General features: G+C 41.1%; 1 protein-coding gene across 4 annotated transcripts in view; it reads right to left on the bottom strand.

Annotated features, from left to right (window-relative positions):
* Positions 1 to 22835, bottom strand: part of CRACD (capping protein inhibiting regulator of actin dynamics) — a 213489-nt gene that overhangs the window by 122185 nt on the left and 68469 nt on the right. For 3 of the 4 annotated variants that reach the window (XM_054688270.1, XM_054688273.1, XM_037530666.2), the window contains exon 2: positions 20661 to 20800. The gene's annotated coding sequence lies outside the window, so the exon portion shown is untranslated. The remainder of the gene's footprint in view (positions 1 to 20660; positions 20801 to 22835) is intronic. The other variant, XM_054688271.1, reaches the window with a different exon arrangement.

The following is a 22835-nucleotide window of genomic DNA, read 5'->3' as shown; positions in this document are numbered from 1 at the left end:
AATCAATTACTTTTAGGGGCTAACGAAGATCATTTTAAATTGCTAAAAAAAATTACACACTCAGGAATAAAAAGGAATGAACTTCTGATACCTGCACCAATGTGGATGAATGTCAGAAGTATTATGCTGAGTGAAAGATGTACACAAGGCCAGGTACTGGCCCTTATATGACATTAGGGAAAGGGCAAAACTGCAGGAACACATATCAGACTGGTGGTTGCCAGAGGTTGGGGACAGGTAGAGGGGACTGAAGGTAAAGGGGCATGAGAAGACCTTTCGGAGTGACAGAAATATCCTGTGCCATGGCTACCCATATTTCTAAATTGTCACTTAAAAATGGTGCTGTTGGGCCTTCCTGGTGGCACAGGGAGTTGAGCGCCGCATTGTGAAGCTGTCTGCAGCCTCTGCGGTGCGGGTTTGATCCTGGCTGGCCGGAGAGAATCCCAAATGGCGTGGCAGACCTCTCCTGTCTCGCCCGCTGCTCCCCTCAGCAGTGTATTTCGTCAGTCTGCCTGTTCTGTTCCCCACTCTGTCTCTGGTGAATCCTCTCACCCTCCTGCGCATCTGGCCTGTACCCGGTTCTTGTGTAAAAATAAATAAATCTTAAAAAAAAAAAATGGTGCTGCTTACTGTATGTATATTAGACCCCGATAAACATATCTAAAACTTTTGTAGAGTTCCTTAAAAAAAAGTGGGCCTCTCCTGGTAGTGCAGCGGTTGAGCGCTGGGCTGCGAAGCTGTCCTCAGCCTCTGCAGTGCCGTTTCAATCCCCGGCTGCCGGCGTGGGTCCCACATGGCACGCAGAACTCTCCTGCCACCCGCTGCTCCCTTCAGCAGTGTATTTTCGTCAGTCTGCCTGTTCTGCTCTCCTCTCTGGCTCTGGTGAATTCTCTCACCCTCCAGCACTTCTGACTGTACCCAGTGCTTGTATAAATGAATAAATAAATCTTTTAAAAAAAAAAAAAGATTACAATAAAGTGTTGTTCAGCTTAAAGTCCGAACAGGAACAGATACTGTGATTTGGGTGAGGTGCACGCCACTTGTTAAATATATATAAATAAATTAATTTTTAAAAAAAGAACCCATATCTGGGAGGAAAGACAAACAACATAGGCAGTTGGGCTATCCTGACCCACATGGCAGTTTCCAGCCATTCTTCATAGACTCCCAAGGAGCTCTTGTTTCATAGTGTGGAGAAAATTGCGATAAATTCTATCACTTTCTGCTACCTTCTAGTCTTATCCATTTTTATCTCAAACTGCCAAAGAAAGGAAAAGTGCCAACTGTAGACACGTTAGTGTTCATATTAGCATGTTCAGTCATGTTTTAAGGGTTAGTCATTGAAAGAATATCCACTGACTTGAAACGTTATATATGTTCACTGCAGCATTATTCACAATAGTCAGGAGCTAGAAACAACCTAACTGGCACTCACAGGAATACTACTCAGCTATTAAAAAGATGAACCCTCACTTTGTGTCAGCACGGATGGACCTAGAGAGTGTTATGTTCAGTGAAATAAGGCAGATGGAGAAAGGCACACATGAAGATCGTACACATATGTATTTAGAAAATAAAACAAAACTAATGAATAAACAAAGCTAAACAGGGCCTCCCCTGGTGACACAGCGGTCGAGCACTGAGCTGCGAGGCTGCCCGCAGCCTCTGCAGCGCTGGTTCGGTCCCTGGCCACTTGCAAGGGTCCCACATGGCGCGCAGACCTCTCCTGCCGCCCGCTGCTCCCCTCAGCAGTGTACTTCAGTCCTTCTGCCTGCTCTGCTCCCCGCTCTGGCTCTGGTGAATTCTCTCACCCTCCCGCGCTTCTGACTGTACCCAATGCTTGTATAAATAAATAAATAAATAACTCTTTAAAAAAAAGCTAAACAAAAAACAAACAATGGTTACCTGAATGGAAGGCAACAGTGTTACAGATAAATCAAGTAAAAGGAGTCAATTACATTGTGAAAGATAGACTTATGGTGGTGAACATAATGTTCTATATATAGATATTGTACACCTGAAACCTATATAATGTTATAAACCAATAATACCTCAATAGAACAGAATCATTAAAAAAGGAAAAGTAAATGTGATACATAGCAACTGGGAAAAAAAAAAGAACATCCAGTGAGCATCTACTATCTGCTGGGCATTGACAGAGCAGCAAACAAGACAGAAGTCCTTGCTCTCCTGGAGCACAGGTTCTAAAGGATGGCTAACAGCTCAGTCATTGAGTGCTTACTATGCGTCAGGTGGTACAGGGACTGGCTCATTTACTTCATGCAACCACTGAGTGCAGACACTATCATCATTCCCATTTAAAGGTGTGGAAATTGAAGCCTGGAGACAAGGTTACCCAACAACATAGCTATAAGCATGGACGGAGGATTTGGCCTAGGTTTAAATCCAGATTCTGTTGTGTATTAGCATTGTGTCCTGGGTAACCTAAGCCAAATCATCCATCCATGCTCATAGCTATGTTGCTTCTCTGATGAGCTGGGTACAAGTCAGCAAAGACACTGTGTTCATAGGGTCCCACACTATCAGTACTTAATGCTTTAGAAAATATCCTTAAGATTAAATAAAATTATTCTATTTACACAGCAACAGTATTACCTTATAAGATATAAGGTCAATGTAGGGTAAGGAAAAATGTCAGGCTTTTCTGCCCTCCCACCATCAGGATAGATAATGGATCCTTGCGGTCCTGAATGCATGCCTGATGGCGGGCACCGGGAGTAGGATGTGGGCATAGGTAGATGGGATTCACCTGGGCTAAGACTGGGCTTTTAAGGGCGGCGTTACAGGGACGCCAGCAGAAGCCGAGAAGCAGCAGAACGAATGGAAGAGCAGAGAAGCTGAGAGTCCAGATAGAGTGAGGATTTGCTGAGGGCTGGGAGAAATGCCAGCCTCCCGGCCCCCCAGCACCCTTGCCTGTGATATGCCTGGTAAATCTAAATAAAAGACCTGCAAAAGCCACTGAGGACTCTGACTCCTCCTTTACCTGGTCTGCATGGGATCATAGAGATTCTGCTCCGTGTCCATTCCTCACCCTACAGTCAAATAACACTAATAGACTATCTGCACAAAAAAGAAACACTAACAAACATATATACAGAAAAATGTCTACCTTACAAAGACATAAAACTAAAAGAAAACAGATTTAATATTTTACTTATTAAATCTAAATAAGAGAGTTCACATGGAGATGGCGAGGACTAATGTATGGCTAATGGAAATATAATATTGTTTGACAGGTAGGTTTTTTTTTTTTGTGGGACCCTCACCGGTGGCCGGGGAACGAACCAGTGCTGCAGAGGTTGTGGGCAGCCTCACAGCCCAGAGCTCAACCGCTGCGCCACCAGGGGAGGCCCTTGACAGGTAGGTTGTATGCTGACTCACCAATATATTTATTCCTTTTAATCTAGTTTTTCAATTCATATGACTTTATCTTTAGGAAATAATCTAAAACATGAAAAATGTGTAACAAAAATATTGCAGTAAAAAGTATTTATAAATTTATAATATTTATTAGCTATACAATTTAGAAATCCAAGTTTAAAAATTAAAAAAAAGCAACATACATGTGACTCAAAACTGTGCTTTCAACAAGGTACTTAAATTTGCAGTTGCACCTACACTGGCTAGGCTGTGGTTAGTATCAGTGAAAAGAATGTGTGAGCAGAAGCAAGCCAAAACACAAAATAGCGGTCGATGCTTTATAAAGAGATTTCAGGGGCCTACCTGGTGGCTCAAGGGGTTAAGCACCGCACTATGAAGCAATCCACAGCCTCTACAGCATGAGTTTGATCCCTGGCCAGTGAGGGAGCAACCCACATGGCGCAGCAGACCTCTTCTGTTTTGCCCGCTGCTCCCCTCAGCAGTGTATTTCAGTCAGTCTGCCTGTTCTGTTCCCCACTCTGTCTCTGGTGAATCCTCTCACCCCCCGCATCTCTGGCCTGTACCCCAGCTCTTGTATGCATAAATAAATAAATCTTAAAAAATATAAATAAAAAGAGATTTCATTTGCAAGGAATCTGGTCAGTATATGCAACAAAATCATTCTTGGGCCCTAAGTTACCTCAATATGTGGCTCTTCTCATCTCCGCATGTCAGAAGAAAACATTGTTTCCTTTCCACAGTGCCTCCTAACTTTACAAGCTGCCTAAACATGTAAATTTATGCCAAAGCAAAATGCTATTTTAGTCCTTCCTGATAGAACCACTTTCATTAAGTGATCTTCCTATAAAAACAAACATCTCATGCTGTGTTACCACTACAAATTCAAAAACTGAGACCTAGTTATTACAATTACCAGGCATAATGAACATTTTTCAGCTAATTATTTTCTTTATAGACATGTTGTTGTTGTTTTTTTAACTACAACCCTCATTTAGCGTGAGGAATATCTCTGTAGTTTCCTTACTACCTCCAGAACCCCCAGGTAAAGCCCTTGTCTGGAGACCTTTAACTTCTGCTACACTTCCCTCCCACAGTGAGGCACAGATTTGCCATAAAAGACAATGAGGGAATAGCCGCAAGGTATTCTGGTCTACTTGAGGAACTGCAGGGAGTTCAAATGGAAGGAGCAAAGGGTGGGGAGTACCCACAGGGAAGCTGGGCCCACAGGCAGCAACAAGGAGGCCAACCAGTGTTATGTAACTGTTGAGTATATGCACATCAAATCATTTCATTTTTATTGTGCTTAGGAAAGGTAGACACAATTGTCCTCATTTTTCCAGTGAAGAAACTGAGACTCCCAAGGTTTAAGCAGTTTGCCCCAAATTATACAGTTAACAAAGGGCAAAAGCAGGATTCAAGCCTGGATTCAGTGCACTGTGATTTTTTAATTGGGTATCCTTAATGATCTATCATGTGGCACCTGTCTTCTGTAGAAGAGGGGGATTTGTCATCTATGGGGGGGTCTATTCTCATTTTTATAAACTTTCTAAGGAGCTTCCATTAAAAAGCAGGCAGCGGAAGGGGGCGGAGCAACATGGTGGTGAGGAGACGCTGCGAGTAAGATCTCCCATTAAAAAAAGTTAATAGGGAGGAAAAGCGGCAGGTCCCAGTGAGAACTGGGACATGGAAGATAAACGGACGACTCCAGCAAACTACCTGAAGAAGAAAGTTGCCATAAAAGAGGACCAGAAGGGAGGAAAGCGCAGAACCCTGCTCCCCTCGGCACTCTCCGACCACCAGAGAGGAGGAAAACAACAACCTAAAACGACCAACAAGAACAAACGACGCAGCAAGAGGGACTGTGAGTGGAAAGGAACTATTGCAGCCACCACACCCCGTGAACAGGAGCTGTGGAGAACCCTGCAGGATTCGCCGCGGCGGTGAGCGAACGGCTCCGGCCGCCATTAGAGAAGAACAAAGAGACTCTGGAGGAGACCTGCACTCAGCCCCGGGCCGGCCAGTAAGCTTGCGCGGAAAAGCGGCGCGCTTGAAAAACAAGCGCGGATCGGGATCGTGGCTGCCCAGGTCCCCGCGCCTGCGACCTAGGCTTGCGGGGAGACGCGCAGAGGTCCTCACAGGGGTGAAAGTCCCTCACTGAGTAAGCAGGAACCAGGTGCCCAGGCACGGGAGCGGGGTGCAAAAGGCGCCATTCCCTCGCCACTGAACTGGGCTACAGCCCGCGTCCTGGACCTGAGGGCATTGGAACTGAGACCCGGGGCACGAAATTCGGGGCGTGGGTTCTCCACGACGGTGGGGCACAAGGCAGACACAGCACCCCAAAGCCGTTGAGGTTTACCCTACCATTTCCGCTCTGTTCCCTGTCCGACGGGGTGGGGGAGGCGAAAAACTGCCCCCCAAGGACACTAGGAGAGATCTCTGGCACCACCTAGCGACCAGAAAAAAAAGTCACTAACACCCCATAGAACAGGGAAATTTCTTAAGACTGCTTGAAAAGGGCAGAAGGCTCCCGGGGAGACAGTGGCCAGCTGGGAAGTTAGCCCACGCCAGGCCCTTTCCGACCAGCAGTCTGAGCCCACAGAGGGAACAGGCACCCACGGCCAGGGCAGACCGGGCGCACAGAAGAGTGTGCCTGAGACCAGAAGCGCAGGGACTGAGTCCCGCGTCGCCATTTTAGAACAGGGACATTTCTTCAGTAAAGACTGCCTGAAACCAGCAGAAAGCTCACTCAGAAGCCAGAGATGGCTCCTGGAGGAGCCAGAGGGGAGCGGAGAAGTTCACCCAAGATGCCGGCCAGTCCGAGCAACACAGTGTCCCAATGCATACGACAAATTAGAAAACAGACAGTAGGGAGTAGAAGAACCACACGCAACCTAACAACTCCTCAGGAAAAAAGCACACCACAAAAAGAAAACCACCCTCCAGATTACAACGACAGTAACTTGGAAGAACTTCTGAGACTTCCAGAAAGAGAATTTAAAATTGCTGTGATTAAAAAACTGACAGAAGTCATAAAGGAAAACAATGATATGAGAAAAATAATCAACGATCAGAAGAATGAAATTGAGTCCGTAAAGAGGGAAGCAAAAGAAACACAGGAGATCAAAGAATTAATGGAGGAACTAAAGAACTCTGGGAAAAGCAATGAAAGCAGAATAGATGAAATGGAAGAACGAATAAGTACTCTTGAAGACACAGAAATAAAAAGAACCAAAACAGAAAAGGAAAGAGAAGTACAAAGGAAAAAGAACGAAGAAAGACTTCGGGAACTATCTGACTCCATGAGGAAAGGAAATATAAGAGTTATAGGAATTCCAGAAGGAGAGGAGAGAGATGTAGGAACAGAGAAAATATTCCAGGAGATAATTGAAGAGAACTTCCCAAATGTGAAGAAGGAGCTGAAAATTGATATACAAGAAGCAAGAAGAACACCAAACTTCCACAACGAAAGGAAAAATACAGCAAGACACATAATAGTAAAGCTCCCAAGAATCCAGGACAAGGAAAAAATAATGAAGCTGGCAAGAGGGAAGAAACAGATAACATTCAAAGGAAAACCAATCAGGCTGACATCGGACTTCTTGAAGAAACACTACGGGCAAGGAGAGAGTGGAGGGACATAGTCAACAGACTCCAAGAAAACAGATGCCAACCAAGAATAATCTATCCCGCAAAGCTCTCCTTCCTCTATGAAGAAAGAATAAGGACCTTCCCAGACAAACAGAAACTCCGGAATTTCATTAAGACTAAACCCCGGGCCTCCCCGGTGGCGCAGCGGTTGAGCGCTGGGTTGCAAAGCTGCCCGCGCCCTCTGCGACGCAGGTTCGATCCCCGGCTGCTCCCCGGCCACCAGAGGAGGGTCCCACATGGCGCGGAGACCTCTCCTGCCGCCCGCTGCTCCCCTCAGCAGTGTACATCGGTCCTTCTGCCTGCTCTGCTCCCCGCTCTGCCTCTGGTGAACTCTCACCCTCCCGCGCTTCTGACTGTACCCAGTGCATGTATAAACAAACAAACAAACAAATAAATAAATAAATAAAACATGCCTCTATAAAAAAAAAAAAGACTAAACCCCCACTCCAAAAAATACTACAAGGAATCCTAAAGCCAGAACCTCAGAGGGACGAATAACAACGAAAGAAGGCCAAAAAAAAAAAAAAAGTTATTAAAAGAATAAATAAATAAAATCAAAGGAAAGACAAACACAATGGCAAATACAGATGCTAACATATCAATATTAACTCTAAATGTAAATGGACTAAACTCTTCAATAAAAAGACACAGAGTTGCAGCCTGGATTAAGAAACAAAACCCAACCTTTTGCTGTCTCCAGGAAACACATTTAGCTACAAAAGATAAAAATAGGCTCAAAGTTAAAGGATGGAAAACAATCCTACAAGCAAATGGACCAAAAAAGAAAGCAGGAACAGCTATACTTATATCAGATAAAACAGACTTCAAACTCAAAAAATTAAAAAGAGACCCCAATGGTCATTACATTATGATCAAGGGGACAATATTTCAAGAAGAAATAACACTCATTAACATATACTCACCAAACAAAGGAGCACCAAAATACATGAGACAACTGTTGTCCTCTCTGAAAACAGACATCAGAGAAAACACATACGTAGTGGGAGACTTCAACACACCACTATCAACAATGGATAGATCAACAAGACAAAAAATAAGTAAAGAAACCAAAGCTCTAAATAAGGACCTAGAGCATTTGGGCTTAACAGACATCTATAGAACACTAAACCCCAAAAAAAATGGAGTACACATTTTTCTCAAGTGCACACGGATCATTCTCCAGGATCGATCACATACTGGGGCACAAGACAAACATCAACAGATACACAAAGATTGAAATCATATCAACCATCTTTTCTGACCATGAAGGCATCAAACTAGAAATAAACCATAAAAGGAAGGCAAGGAACTTTCCTACCTCATGGAGATTAAAAACCACACTACTGGAAGACCACTGGACTAATGAGGAGATCAAAGAAGAAATTAAAAAATTCTTTGAATTGAATGACAAGGAGGACACCAATATCCTAAATGTATGGGATGCAGCAAAAGCAGTAATAAGAGGAAAATATATAGCAATAGAAGCTCACATCAAGAAACAAGAAAGAACTCAAAGAAACAACCTAATCTCGAAGCTCAAAGATCTAGAAAAAGAACAACAAAAAAACCCAAAAACCAGTAGAAGAAAAGAAATAATAAAAACCAAAGCAGAAATAAATGAAATTGAAACTAAAAATACAATCCAAAAGATCAATGAAACCAAGAGCTGGTTCTTTGAAAAAACAAATAAAATAGACAAACCCCTAGCCAGGCTCACAAAGGAAAAAAGGGAGAAAGCACAAATAAACAGGATCACAAATGAAAGAGGAGAAATCACAACGGACACAGCAGAAATCAAAAGAATAATCAGTAACTACTATGAACAGTTATATGGAAGCAAGTTCAACAATCTAGAGTAGATGGACAAATTCCTACAACTCTACAATCACCCAAAGCTAGATAAAGAAGAAATAGAACACCTTAACAGACCAATTACAGGGCCTCCCCTGGTGGCGCAGCGGTTGAGCGCTGGGCTGCGAAGCTGCCCGCGGCCTCTGCAGCACTGGTTCGATCCCCAGCCACCGGGGCGAGGGTCCCACATGGCGCGCAGACCTCTCCTGCCGCCCACTGCTCCCCTCGGCAGTGTATTTCATCGGTCTGCCTGTTCTGTTCCCCCCTCTGGCTCTGGTGAATTCTCTAACCCTCCTGCGCTTCTGACTGTACCCAGTGCTTGTATAAATAAATAAATAAATAAATCTTTAAAAAAAAAAAAAAAGACCAATTACAATTAGCGAAATTGAAATGGTAATCAAAAACCTCCCCAAAAACAAAAGCCCAGGACCTGATGGATTTACAAATGAATTCTACCAAAGATCAGAGACGAATTAGTGCCTATCCTTCACAAACTCTTCCAAAAAATTGAGAAGGAAGGGACAATACCAAACACGTTCTATGAAGCCAACATTACACTAATACCAAAACCGAACAAGGACAACACAAAAAAGCAAAACTACAGGCCAATCTCCCTAATGAACACGGATGCAAAAATCCTCAATAAAATTTTAGCTATCAGAATCCAACAATGTATCCATAAGATAATTCACCACGACCAAGTAGGATTCATTCCAGGGACACAAGGATGGTTTAACATCCGAAAATCAATCAACGTTATTCAACACATCAACAAAAAGCAATATAAAAACCATATGATAATATCAATAGATGCTGAGAAAGCTTTCGACAAAGTGCAACACCCATTCATGATAAAAGCCCTTGAAATTCTTGCGATACAAGGAACATACCTCAACATCATAAAGGCCATCTATGACAAGCCAACAGCCAGTATCATTCTCAATGGTGAAAAGCTGAAAGCAATTCCATTAAGATCTGGAACAAGACAAGGATGTCCACTCTCACCACTGCTTTTCAATATAATACTGGAAGTCCTAGCCAGAGCAATAAGACAAGAGAAAGACACCCAAGGAATCCAAATAGGAAAAGAAGAAGTCAAACTATCACTATTTGCAGATGATATGATAATATACGTAGAGAACCCCAAAAACTCCACAGAAAAACTAATTCAACTCATCAACCAGTTCAGTAAAGTGGCAGGATACAAAATCAACACGCAAAAGTCAGTAGCCTTCCCATACACAAACAATAAATCTGAAGAAGAAGAAATAAAAAAAAAACATCCCTTTTATTATTGAAACAAAAAAAAATCAAATATTTGGGAATAAATCTAACAAAAGAGGTAAAGGACCTATACAAAGAAAACTATAAAACACTGTTAAAAGAAATAGAAGAAGACACAAAGAAATGGAAAGACATCCCCTGCTCATGGATTGGAAGAATAAACATTATTAAAATGGCCATCCTACCAAAAGCAATATACAGATTCAATGCTATTCCAATCAAAATTTCAATGTCATTCTTCAAAGAAATAGAACAATTATTGATGAAATTCATATGGAATCACAAAAAACCCCGAATAGCCAAAGCTCTCCTGAAAAAAAAAGAAGGGAATGGAGGCATCACACTCCAGACTTCAAACTCTACTACAAAGCCATAATCATCAAAACTGCATGGTATTGGAACAAGAACAGACATACAGACCAATGGAATCGAATAGAAAATCCAGAAATAAACCCACAGATCTATGGTCAACTAATCTTTGACAAAGGAGCAAAGACTATGCATTGGAGCAAAGAAAGTTTGTTCAATAAATGGTGCTGGGAAAACTGGGTCGCTACATGCAAAAGAATGAAGCTTGACCACTACCACACACCATACACGAAAATCAACTCAAAATGGATTAAAGAACTAGACATAAGACCTGAAACCATAAAATATATAGAAGGAAATATAGGCGAAACACTACGTGATTTGCACATCAAAGACATCTTTACAGACACATCACCCAAAGCAGTGATAGTGAAGGCAAAGATAAACAGCTGGGACTACATCAAATTAAAGAGCTTCTGCACAGCAAAAGAGACAATAACAAAAACAAAGAGAAACCCCACCAACTGGGAGAACATTTTTGCACCCAACACTAATGATAAAGGACTGATCACAAAAATCTGCAAAGAGCTGACGAGACTCAACAACAACAAAGAAAATAATCCAGTCAAAAAATGGGCAGAAGAGCTAAAAAGAAACTTCTCTGAAGAGGAAATGCAAATGGCCAACAGGCATATGAAAAAATGTTCAACATCACTTGTCATCAGGGAAATGCAAATCAAAACTACCATGAGATACCATCTTACACCAGTGAGAATGGCACATATTAAAAAAACTAGCAACAACAAATGTTGGCGAGGGTGTGGAGAAAAAGGAACTCTTCTGCACTGTTGGTGGGAGTGCAAACTGGTCCAACCACTATGGAGAGCTGTGTGGAGATTTCTGGACCTACTAAACATAGAACTTCCATATGATCCAGCAATTCCACTCCTAGGTATCTACCCAAAGGACACAGAAAGATCAATTCCAAAGAACACCTGCACCCCTATGTTTATAGCATCACTGTTTACAATAGCTAAGCTTTGGAAACAACCCAAATGCCCAAAAATAGATGACTGGATCAAGAAGATGTGGTACATATACACCATGGAATATTACTCAGCATTCAAAAAAGATAAGCACATGCAATTTGCAGCAACATGGATGGCGCTGGAAGGGATCGTGCTCAGCGAAATAAGCCAAAAGAAAAAGAAAAATACCGGATGGTCTCACTCATAGCAGGAATCTAGAAAACTTAAATAAGGGACCAGGAAAATGAATAACTATAAGAAAGTGAAAATCAGAATCAACAAAAAACTATGAAACAGAGACACTTTGGGGGGGTGGGGGGCGGGAGGGGAGGGATTGGGATCAGAAAGGGGGGGTTGCAACTGTATGGGGAATATAAAAATAAAATTTATTATTAAAAAAAAAAAAGCAGGCAGCAAAATAATATGCACCCTTTCCTTACTCAAAATAGGAGTCAAAGTATCAAAATGTGGGAATGATGTAGCCATGCCTTTCTGGCATGGCTCCTTTTATTAAATTTTCTATACTAAACACATTAATATTTATATAAAGGAAAATTTCATTAAGTTATTTTTAACATTTGAATATTTTTAAAGTCGAGAGTCTATGTAGCGCAGTGCCCAGCAGGTTGGAGAATGGATACTGGGGAGCATTGATGAGGAAACATTTGAACAGTGTGACTGTTTGGAAAGATTCTGTATGGCCTTACTAGAGATGTCTCTCTCAAAAAGTAGAAGAAAATGTACTAGAGATACAGCAGAAAGTGCTAGAATTTTATTCTCCTCTGTGAATACAGATGATAGCTTTTTTTTCCTTTCCATGATACCTTCCTAACAGGACTTTAAGAGTGATTCTTCCCCAGAGGGGTGAGCTATCCCAACATTATTATAGTAATAATAAAAGAATTAAAATTTTCAATTATTTAAGAAAAAATAGAGGAATAGTTATTGTAATAGTAATAACTGCATCACATAACATACAACACACAATAACATACAACCCACAGGGGAAGTAGGTAGGAAAAGTTCCATAGAGAAAACTGGCTTTGGACTAGATGTGAAGTTAGATATTTCCTAGATGGGGAAGCAAGGAAGGAGAAAAGAGCATTTAAAGGTTCAGGGGAGCAAAAATGCAAACTTGCATTTCTCGGGGGTTCACAAAACAACACTGAAAAAGAAGTTGTACTCAAAGATCTGTGCTGGAATAGTTCTCTTTCATCGATAGGCAAAATTAGAATTCAGCCAGTATCCATCAGGATTGACTGATGGTGGTGCCAGCTCGGTGACACCACCCTGATGGAGGTTGCAGTTTGCTGCCATAGTGTGATCCACATGTGGACACGCTGCACAGGTGACGGGTCACCATAAAGATAAGGTACTGTTTTCCCCTACAACAAATATCAAGTGGACAAGTTATGGGTCTTATGCAGAGATTCATTATCTTTTACAAAATACTATTAAAGTAATTGCCAATTGGACTGAAAGGATTCCACTTCCTTAAAAATGTCTTTGTCTGTGTTGACCACTACCTCACACCATACACAAAAATCAACTCAAAATGGATTAAAGAACTAGACATAAGACCTGAAACCATAAAATATATAGAAGGAAATATAGGCGAAACACTACGTGATTTGCACATCAAAGACATCTTTACAGACACATCACCCAAAGCAGTGATAGTGAAGGCAAAGATAAACAGCTGGGACTACATCAAATTAAAGAGCTTCTGCACAGCAAAAGAGACAATAACAAAAACAAAGAGAAACCCCACCAACTGGGAGAACATTTTTGCACCCAACACTAATGATAAAGGACTGATCACAAAAATCTCCAAAGAGCTGACGAGACTCAACAACAACAAAGAAAATAATCCAGTCAAAAAATGGGCAGAAGAGCTAAAAAGAAACTTCTCTGAAGAGGAAATGCAAATGGCCAACAGGCATATGAAAAAATGTTCAACATCACTTGTCACCAGGGAAATGCAAATCAAAACTACCATGAGATACCATCTTATACCAGTGAGAATGGCACATATCAAAAAAACTAGCAACAACAAATGTTGGCGAGGGTGTGGAGAAAAAGGAACTCTTCTGCACTGTTGGTGGGAGTGCAAACTGGTCCAACCACTATGGAAAGCTGTGTGGAGATTTCTGGACCTACTAAACATAGAACTTCCATATGATCCAGCAATTCCACTCCTAGGTATTTACCCAAAAGACACAGAAACATCAATTCCAAAGAACACCTGCACCCCTATGTTTAGAGCAGCACTGTTTACAATAGCTAAGCTTTGGAAACAACCCAAATGCCCAAAAATAGATGACTGGATCAAGAAGATGTGGTACATATACACCATGGAATATTACTCAGCATTCAAAAAAGATAAACACATGCAATTGCAGCAACATGGATGGCGCTGGAAGGGATCATGCTCAGCGAAATAAGCCAAAAAGAAAAAGAAAAATACCGGATGGTCTCACTCATAACAGGAATCTAGAAAACTTAAATAAGGGACCAGGAAAATGAATAACTTTAAGAAAGTGAAAATCAAAATCAACAAAAAACTATGAACCAGAGACACTTTTAGGGAGGCGGGGGCGGGAGGGGAGGGATTGGTGTCAGAATGGGGGGGCTGCAATTATATGGGGAATATAACAATAAAATTTATTATTTAAAAAAAAATAAAGAGATAGCAAGGAAAAAAAAACAACAACCAAATAAAATAAATAAATAAATAAATAAATAAAATGTCTTTGTCTGTGAATAACTGGCAGAGTACAAACAAGCTCTACCTTTACCCAAGGCAGCAAGAACTTACTGAATGATCTTTGTTCTTTCCTTTGGGAAGTTATTTTAAAAAACATTAATTTAGTTATAAAATTTTCTGTAAAGTCCAAAAGATTTTCAGAAGGAACACTACTATAGCAAACTGAAGGAATACAAAAACAGGTCATTTATTTATAAAAAGCTACACCTATATGACCCAAACATTTTAAAGAACATATTTATACTGTAGAAACCACTGAGACAACATAGAGAAACAGAGCATTTGGTATCTGTACTTGATCTGTGGAAAAGAGATTCTTCTAAATGTCAGCAGCAAAATTTAGGTGTTTGTGCAAACGGTTTTAGGACCTTAAGAATGCACACATGTGTGGGGACCTCCCTGGTGGCGCAAGGGGTTAAGACTCAACCTATGAAGCTCTCCGCAGCCACTGCAGCACGAGTTCGATCCCCAGCTGGCCAGAGAGCAACCCACATGGTGCAGCCGACCTCTCCTGACTAGCCCACTGCTCTCCTCAGCAGTGTACTTCAGTCAATCTGCCTATTCTGTTCCCTACTCTGTCTCTGGTGAATCCTCTCACCCTCCACACCTCTGGCCTGTTCCCCAGTTCTTGTATACATAAATAAATAAATCTTTTTAAAAAATGCACACATGTGTGCCTAATTATTTATAATTTGTCTCATTCCATTAGGATTTGGGGTGACTTTTAGCAAATACATGTGTACTCCAATAACAGTAAGATATTAAGAATTATTTTAATCTGGGCAGGAAAAACATTTAGTGAGAGTGAAAATTCAAGGCCACTGAAATGAAAGAGACAATTCTGCATGTCATAATTAAACATCAAGTTTGCCACTGGGGCTCCAGGCAGTGAAAATGAAAAGAGTGAGTGTCAGAATAGGCTATGGACTCTTGACAGGGGTGAACTAAAAACAAGAATGAAAGAAATGACAGATGGGTGAAAGTGAGTATTTCAAAGAAATAGGCCTATGAAATGCACATTTTCAGAAACTAGGAATGTTTGTAGGTACAAGTATCTATATTACAAAGGAATATTTATGTCACTTTACTAAGAATAAGAAAAAGAAATTAATAGTAGGGGAAGTTCCATCAAACACACTTATAAAGGAAAGATTTTTCCTCTTTACTATAAATATAAGGCATGCTTTGGAGAGACTAAATTTATTAAAATAGCAAAACAGGGCCTCCCCTGGTGGCGCAGGTGGTTGAGCACAGCACTGTGAAACTGTCCGCAGCCTCTGCAGCGCTGGTTCGATCCTGGCCAGCCGGCGAGGGTTCCACATGGCATGGCAGACCTCTCCTGTCTCGCCCGCCGTTCCCCTCAGTCTGCCTGTTCTGTTCCCTGCTCTGTCTCTGGTGAATCCTCTCACCCTCCCACGCATCTGGCCTGTACCCCGGTTCTTGTATAAATAAATAAATAAATAAATAAATAAATAAATCTTTTAAAAAAAATAGCAAAACAAACACAAACAGCAAAGGGTCACTATAGCAGAAGGTGTATGAGACATCGAAAAGACCATGCTGTTAACTAAGCTGTATTTACTGGACAATGTGGCTTCCCTAAACACACGCAGTCATCTGCAGTCGCTGCTATGATCTAGAGTAAAGGTTAAAGAACAAGGTAAGAACAGTGACAGAGCCTCAGAGGCTTCCAGTCCTTCTAGATCTCAGTTAAAATGAACCTTGGAGAGTATCTGTGAACAGAAGGGATAAAGGGCAAGACACCTGAGGCACAAAATGCTAAAATAGGTGTTAAAGTACACACTTCCAAAAAACAGAAGAAAATTGATTCTGTCTTCTGATGACTGAACTTCTATAAATAGACATAGTAAAGCAAACTTAAACAAGTTTAGAGTAATCCAGTAAAAACTATTGAAAGTACACAAAATTTGGGCCTCCCTGGTGGTGCAAGGGTTAAGACGCAATCTATAAAGCTGTCAGCAGCCTCTGCAGCACAAATTCCATGCCCAGCCAGGGAGCAATCCACATGGCACAGCAGATCTCTCCTGACTAACCCTTTGCTCCCGTCAGCAGTGTACTCTGGTCAATCTGCCTATTCTGTTCTCCACTCTGTCTCTGGTGAATCCCTCACCCCCCGCATCCCTGGCCTGCACTCCAGCTCTTGTATGCATAAATAAATCTTAAAAAAAAGAAAGTATACAAAATTTGTTCTTTGTGAAGCTGACTTTTAAAAAAAGAACTTGAATACCAAGCTACAAATATTAAGGAATAGAAAAATTTAAATATGTGGGGACAGTTATGGACTTTTTCATCTATATGTATGTACTTATAGTTGCACAAAAAATGCAAAGCAACCTATTGTTTTCCCCTTATATAAGATTTTTCACATTCACTGTATTCCCAGGGATGTAAATCCATGTTCTTCTTCTATGTCAATCATCTTTAGCACTGCAGCATTTCTCTCCTCTCCCATAGTCACTGCTTCATTTTCAGGCATACCTTCTGAGGTAAGTCAAAGATTCGGGAGCTGTGATAGAAACTAAAACTGAGCAGACACACCTCAGCATGCCTTTCAGTACCTCGTCTTTCTTTATGTACTCAAGAACAAAGAAATCACTCCAAGCTTTCCAGTACAAGATTTAAAGAGGATTACTTTTCTTGTCTACATCCTTGCCTCTGGAGATGTAGTTAAAAAAAAAAGGAAAGAACAAGGCTTCTTTCCCAAGTAGTCTTGAAAAAGACAGAGACAGATATACAGAGAGAGAGAAAGAGAGAGAGAGAGAGAGAGAGAAACTGTATTTTCAGACTTTAGAGGCATGATGGTAATTATTATGACGTGATGATTATTAAATATTGAGCCTATTTTACAAGTCAAGTATCATAAGAAGTGATTTTACCACTTAAAGATATTTGAATATATGGAAACACCTTTTGATAAAAACAAACTTCCAAATGACTTTTCTAGCTCAATTTGGACAAACCAATAGACAGATGACATTAACAACTTTATTAGCACTTTTCCTCATGTGATCAGTAGGCCTTTCATCAGAAGAATTATTATACGCATTGACCTAATTCTGAAACCTGCTAAAGGTACCCTTACTACTGGAGGCTGTAATAATCAAAGCTTTTAAAAAGCTACAGAGAAGGACCTCCCCTGCTGGTGCAGCGGTTGAGAGCTGGGCTGCGAGGTTGCCCGCGGCCTCTGTAGCGCCGGTTCGATCCCCAGCCACCAATGAGGGTCCCACATGGCGCGCAAACCTCTCCTGTCAGGCCCGCTGCTCCCCTCAACAGTGTATTTCAGTCAGTGTGCCTGTTCTGTTCCCCGCTCTGGCTCTGGTGAATTCTCTCACCCTCCTGCGCTTCTGACTACACCCAGTGCTTGAATAAATAAATTAAAAAAAAAAAAAAAAGCTACAGAGAAAAAGGAAGATATCTTCAGGAAAGAATAGAAAACAGGAATCATCAAATGTGTCTTCTTTGTTGACTAAAAGAGACGCACGTTGTTTCAGTTTTCTAGTTTCTTCTAGTCTTCAACGGGTCAAATCTTTTCAGATCTTATGTTTCAGACTCTTCTGATTAGAGGATGATACACTGTACTTTAACAACACAGAGTTCAAAAGCAATCACACAGTATAAGACAGTTAATAGATAAAGTCTGAATTTAGAATCAGAGAACTGAAGTGTTAGTGATTTAATATTCCTTCCTCACCCCATCTATTTCTTGAATCAATGATTTAAACCTTTATATCAAAATCTCAGCACAAGTCACCAAGGCCAATACAGGCCATTTGGGGGTCACCGTCACCTAAACCTAGACTAGATGTCTCACTGACATAGGCATAATGCAAAGGCTTTCCATTAAGTTTAGTGGAGGAAACGATCTTATTTAATTTGTTGCCTTGATTCTTAATCAGAATATCTGAAATCACCACACTATTTAAATCCATTTGCTTATTTCAATTTTTTTTCATTTTTTAATGTTACCTGGATTCTGGCCATGATGAAGAGGGATCAGACAGCTCTCTTGCCTGCAGGTGTTTCTTTTTGCCAACCTCCTCCCTTTGCAAAGCAGCAGATGCAGTTCTCCCCCCGAGACTGCCCACCTGTGACTACACAGGGTCTCTTTTTATAAGCCCTCCCTTTTACAGGGGCGGCACTTTCTGCCCACTTGTGTCTGTGCAAGTGTCCTTCACTTTCCTTCCTTTGTTATAACAAACCTGCCCTTTTGCATATTAAAAAAATAGGTAAGGGGGACAAGATTTGCCTTCTTAGCTTTAAACAACAACAACAAAAAACTGGACAAAATATATGAAGACAAGGTTTTTCAGACACTAGATAGCAGTCAATGGATAATAGTGATTCCTGTGAAAGAGGAAATAAAAGGGGTAAGACCTACAATTGACCCAGTTACTAACTGGAGAATCATTGGCTATAACGCAGGAGAAAAGAGACAAAGAGCTGCCCTGGGACATCACTGAGATGAGGAGGTAGAGCTGAGAGTTTAGGGAAACCAAGGCAGCAGGAACTGATGGGCAGGGCAGTAATGAGGAGAGAGCCATACACGAGGGGAGGTCAGCAGATCCACAGAGGATTACCCTTGAGTCTTTATATATGACACCAAGAGGCAGTCAAACAGACATGACAGGATCCCCTCAGGGGCATCCTAGGATAGACCAAGGATCTATCCTAGATTGTCTCCTGCAATTTTAACAGTGACACCCATTGCACCCTCAATACTGGGTTGGCATTGCCCTCAATGACCACTTTGTCAAGCTCATTTCCTGGTTTGACAAAGAATTTAGCTACAGCAACAGAGTGGGAGATGGCACGGTCCACATGACCTCCAAGAAGTAAAAGTCCCCTGGACTACCTCATGGATTGGAAGAGTCAATACTAGAAAGAGACCAATTTTCTGCAAACTGATCTAGTGATTTAGTTCATTTAGTGTAATCACAATGAAAATCCAAAATTCCTACGTTTTCTTGTAGAAATGAGAAAATGATTCTAAAGTGTTTGTAGAAATGCAAAGAACATAAAAGAGTCAAAACAATTTTGAACCAAAAAACAAGACTGAAGGATATAAACCATGTATTTTCAAGACATTATTATAAAGCTACATTAGTCAGAATGGTGTAGAACTGATATAAAGATAGACCTAAAGATGAAATTTAACAGAATAGAGAAACCCAAAAGAGACCCATACACATATGTCAACTGACTTTGGAGAAAGATATAAGGACAATTCAAAGGGGCTATGTATAAATAAAGAAATATACCTCCTTCAGCCCTTAACTCACACCGTAAACAAAAAGTTAAACTGAAATGGATCGCAACCTAAACGTAAGAACTAAAAATATAAACCTTCTATAAGAAAACACCTTACCTAACACTAAGCTTAGGTAAATATTCTTAATAGGCCATGAAAGACACAAACTATGAAAGAAACATACTATAGACTTCAAAATTAAAAACATTTGCTCTTTCAAAATATATTAAGAAGTGAAAAGACAAGCCATAAAGTGGGAAAAATATTCGTAAAATGTCAGTCCAACAAATTACTTATATCCAGAGTGCAAAACAAACCATTACAACTCAATAACAAGAAAATAAAATCCCCAATAAGAAAGTGGGTCAAAGGGAGGGAGAGAGTGAAGAGTAAATAGGGGAAGGAAGAGCAGCAGGGACTACAGTGATAGGTCACAGGTGCTGTAGTGCGGGGAGAACCACTCTTCGAGGGAGAAATCATATACTGTCCAAAAATTAACAATGATGTACAAAAATAAATGCAAAAAGTTTAAAAAGAAATTGGGTAAGAGATCTGAGCAGATACTTTACCAAAGAAGATATTAGATGGTAAAAAGCACCTAAAAGATGTTCAATGTTAATAGTAATACAATTAAAACCACCATAAATACTCTCTTTTCTGGGTAAAAGTAAAAAGACTGACAATGGCAAGTACTGGTGAGGATGTAGAGCAACTGGATGTCCTATATACAGCTAGTGAAAATGCAAAATGGTATAATCACTTTAGAAAAGTTTATTAGAACTTAAATACATACCTACCTCACAATTTAGTCATTTTACTGCTGTGTATTTATCCAAGAGAAATGAAAGCACATGTCCACACAAAGACTTGCATGTGTGTATTCATGCAGCTTTAATTTAATAGCCCCAAAATGGAAACATCCCAAATTTCCAACAGTGGGAGAGTAAACAAAATAGTATGCCCATTCAATAGAACACTACTCGGCAATAAAAAGGAACAAACTACTGCTTTGCACAACAACATGGATAAATCTCAGTATCATTATGTTGAGAGAAATAAATGGATAATCTATTTACATAAAATTCTACAAAATGCAAATTACCTTTTGCTGACAGAAAGCATTTCAGTTGTTGTCTTGGGATAGGGGTAGAAGAAGGGCTGGGTTTCAAAGGAGCGGGAATATGCTTTGCAGAATGAAGTATTCTTTACCTTGATTGTGGAGATGATTTCCTCCTTACTTCCCTAAAAGAGCAAAATACAGTTCAGATGTACTCACTGTCAAATCTCATCAAATTATACATTTTGAATATGTGCAATTTATTGCATGCCAATTTTATTCCAATACAACTGTTAAAAAGTAAGTACCCTAGGCAATCAACTGTTCACAGATCCTTTAACCTGCAATTTCACATCTTCTTATTCCCAATCCACTCAACAACACCTTTTAAAAGAAGGACCAGGGGGGTGTCATCATAGTGTTGGCACAGATCCATGAAATACTATTTACAATAGGATGTATGTTTTCCTCTACCAGAAAATGTAGTTGGAGGCAAAGAGTCAGAAAATAGCAGAGTAGATACTTAGCACTAATTGGAGGGTAGAAAGCATTATGGAAGTAGACATTTGACATTTCCTTGCTTCTTTTTATGCTACCTGGGTACCCCTCACCTGGAATGCTTTGGAGCTCCCTAAGTCAACCTGTCTTTCTTTGCCAAATGATGCCCTGTTCTAAGAAACTGCTTGCGTTGCCACATGGCTTTCAGCAAAAACACAAAGCAGCCTATTTTCTACTGATGTTGTACATGCTCTTCAGAAAAGAAAAACCATTGTGACTCCGTTCTTTCCATCTGAATTACAGACACAGCTCAAGTTCTACCCCTTCCAGGAACCAGACTGCCCTGGTCAGTCTTGAACCTGCTTACATTTCTTCTCCCCTGCCCTCTGGCCTAGGAAAAATTCTCAGTTTATATCACACACTGCATTATAGTTATCCATTTTCTTACCTAGCGCAGGGGGATTTCTTCTATTTATCTACCCACATTTCCAGCTTTGCCTGTAATGTGAGAACTTCTACACATAGGCAGAAACCCTCTTGGACAAATAAGGAAGTTTTCACTTTACTAGTACTTATACTTCCTCCCCTTAAGAGACATAAACAGAGACTTAGTGGGCCTCCCCGGTGGCGCAGCGGTTGAGCACTGGGTTGCGAAGCTGCCCGCAGCCTCTGCAGCGCCGGTTCGATCCCTGGCTGCTCCCCGGCCACTCCCCGGCCACCGGAGGAGGGTCCTGCATGGCGCGTAGACCTCTCCTGCGGCCCGCTGCTCCCCTCAGCAGTGTTATTTCGTCAGTCTACCTGTTCTGCTTCCTGCTCTGGCTCTGGTGAATTCTCTCACCCTCCCGCCCTTCTGACTGTACCCAGTGCTTGTATAAATAAATAAATAAATCTTTAAAAAAATAAATAAATAAACAGAGACTTAGTGACGGGCCTTGCAGATATTTGGTCCTCCTCCCCTTCCCGGCCTAAGGCCTCTCCCACAGCCCAGCTCTGCTAGATCTTCAATTAGGCCAAGCATCCTAGTTTGATCCCCTTCTACAAAGGGGATCTGGAGTTCAAGGTTCTGGACAGAGCTATATGTTGTGTGCCTGGTGCCGTTCAATCTGGATGTCATCTGGGTCAGAATTGGGACAGAGCCGAGAACAAATTGGACAGCAACAGTCAGTACAAATTTTACTCGGTGAATGTGGATTACAGCAAACGGAAGAAAGAAGGTCCAGACTGCTAAACGAAATATTTTACTGTATAGCTGCCGAAAATGAAGTTTGCCAGAAGCCATCCACATAATTTTCCACTTAACTAGGAAATATTTCCCCTCTAAATGCACGCAATCATGCTGGTGTTCTGTGTTTGGGATTATACTGATTAATAAATATCTGAAACTTAGGGAAGGGGAAGGCATAAACAATCTGACTGGGGAGAAGGTCACCGCTGAGAGAGAGACGCTTGCCATAAGCAGAGCACATCCTCCTTTTGAAGTCAGCTTGTAACATTCCAGCTGTTGTGCCTCCAACGGAGTAGACACATGAAAATGAGGACTCCTCCAAGCCACATTCCTGAATCCAGCTTGATCAGCAATACAGCTAATAATACACCATTAACCAGAGTCCATGAGGGGTGTGCTCAGTCCACCAACGAGAATGCCTTTTCTTTCCTTTATTTAATAATTAAAATGCCTTCCCCTATAGGTTGACTTATTTGAGGAGTGTTCTGTAACTCCTG

This window comes from Talpa occidentalis, unplaced genomic scaffold (genome assembly GCF_014898055.3).
Source record: "Talpa occidentalis isolate TD23 unplaced genomic scaffold, MPIMG_talOcc4v2.1 talOcc4.6, whole genome shotgun sequence".
NCBI classification, from domain to species: Eukaryota; Metazoa; Chordata; class Mammalia; order Eulipotyphla; family Talpidae; genus Talpa; species Talpa occidentalis.
This window is presented reverse-complemented; position numbering and strand designations above follow the sequence as displayed.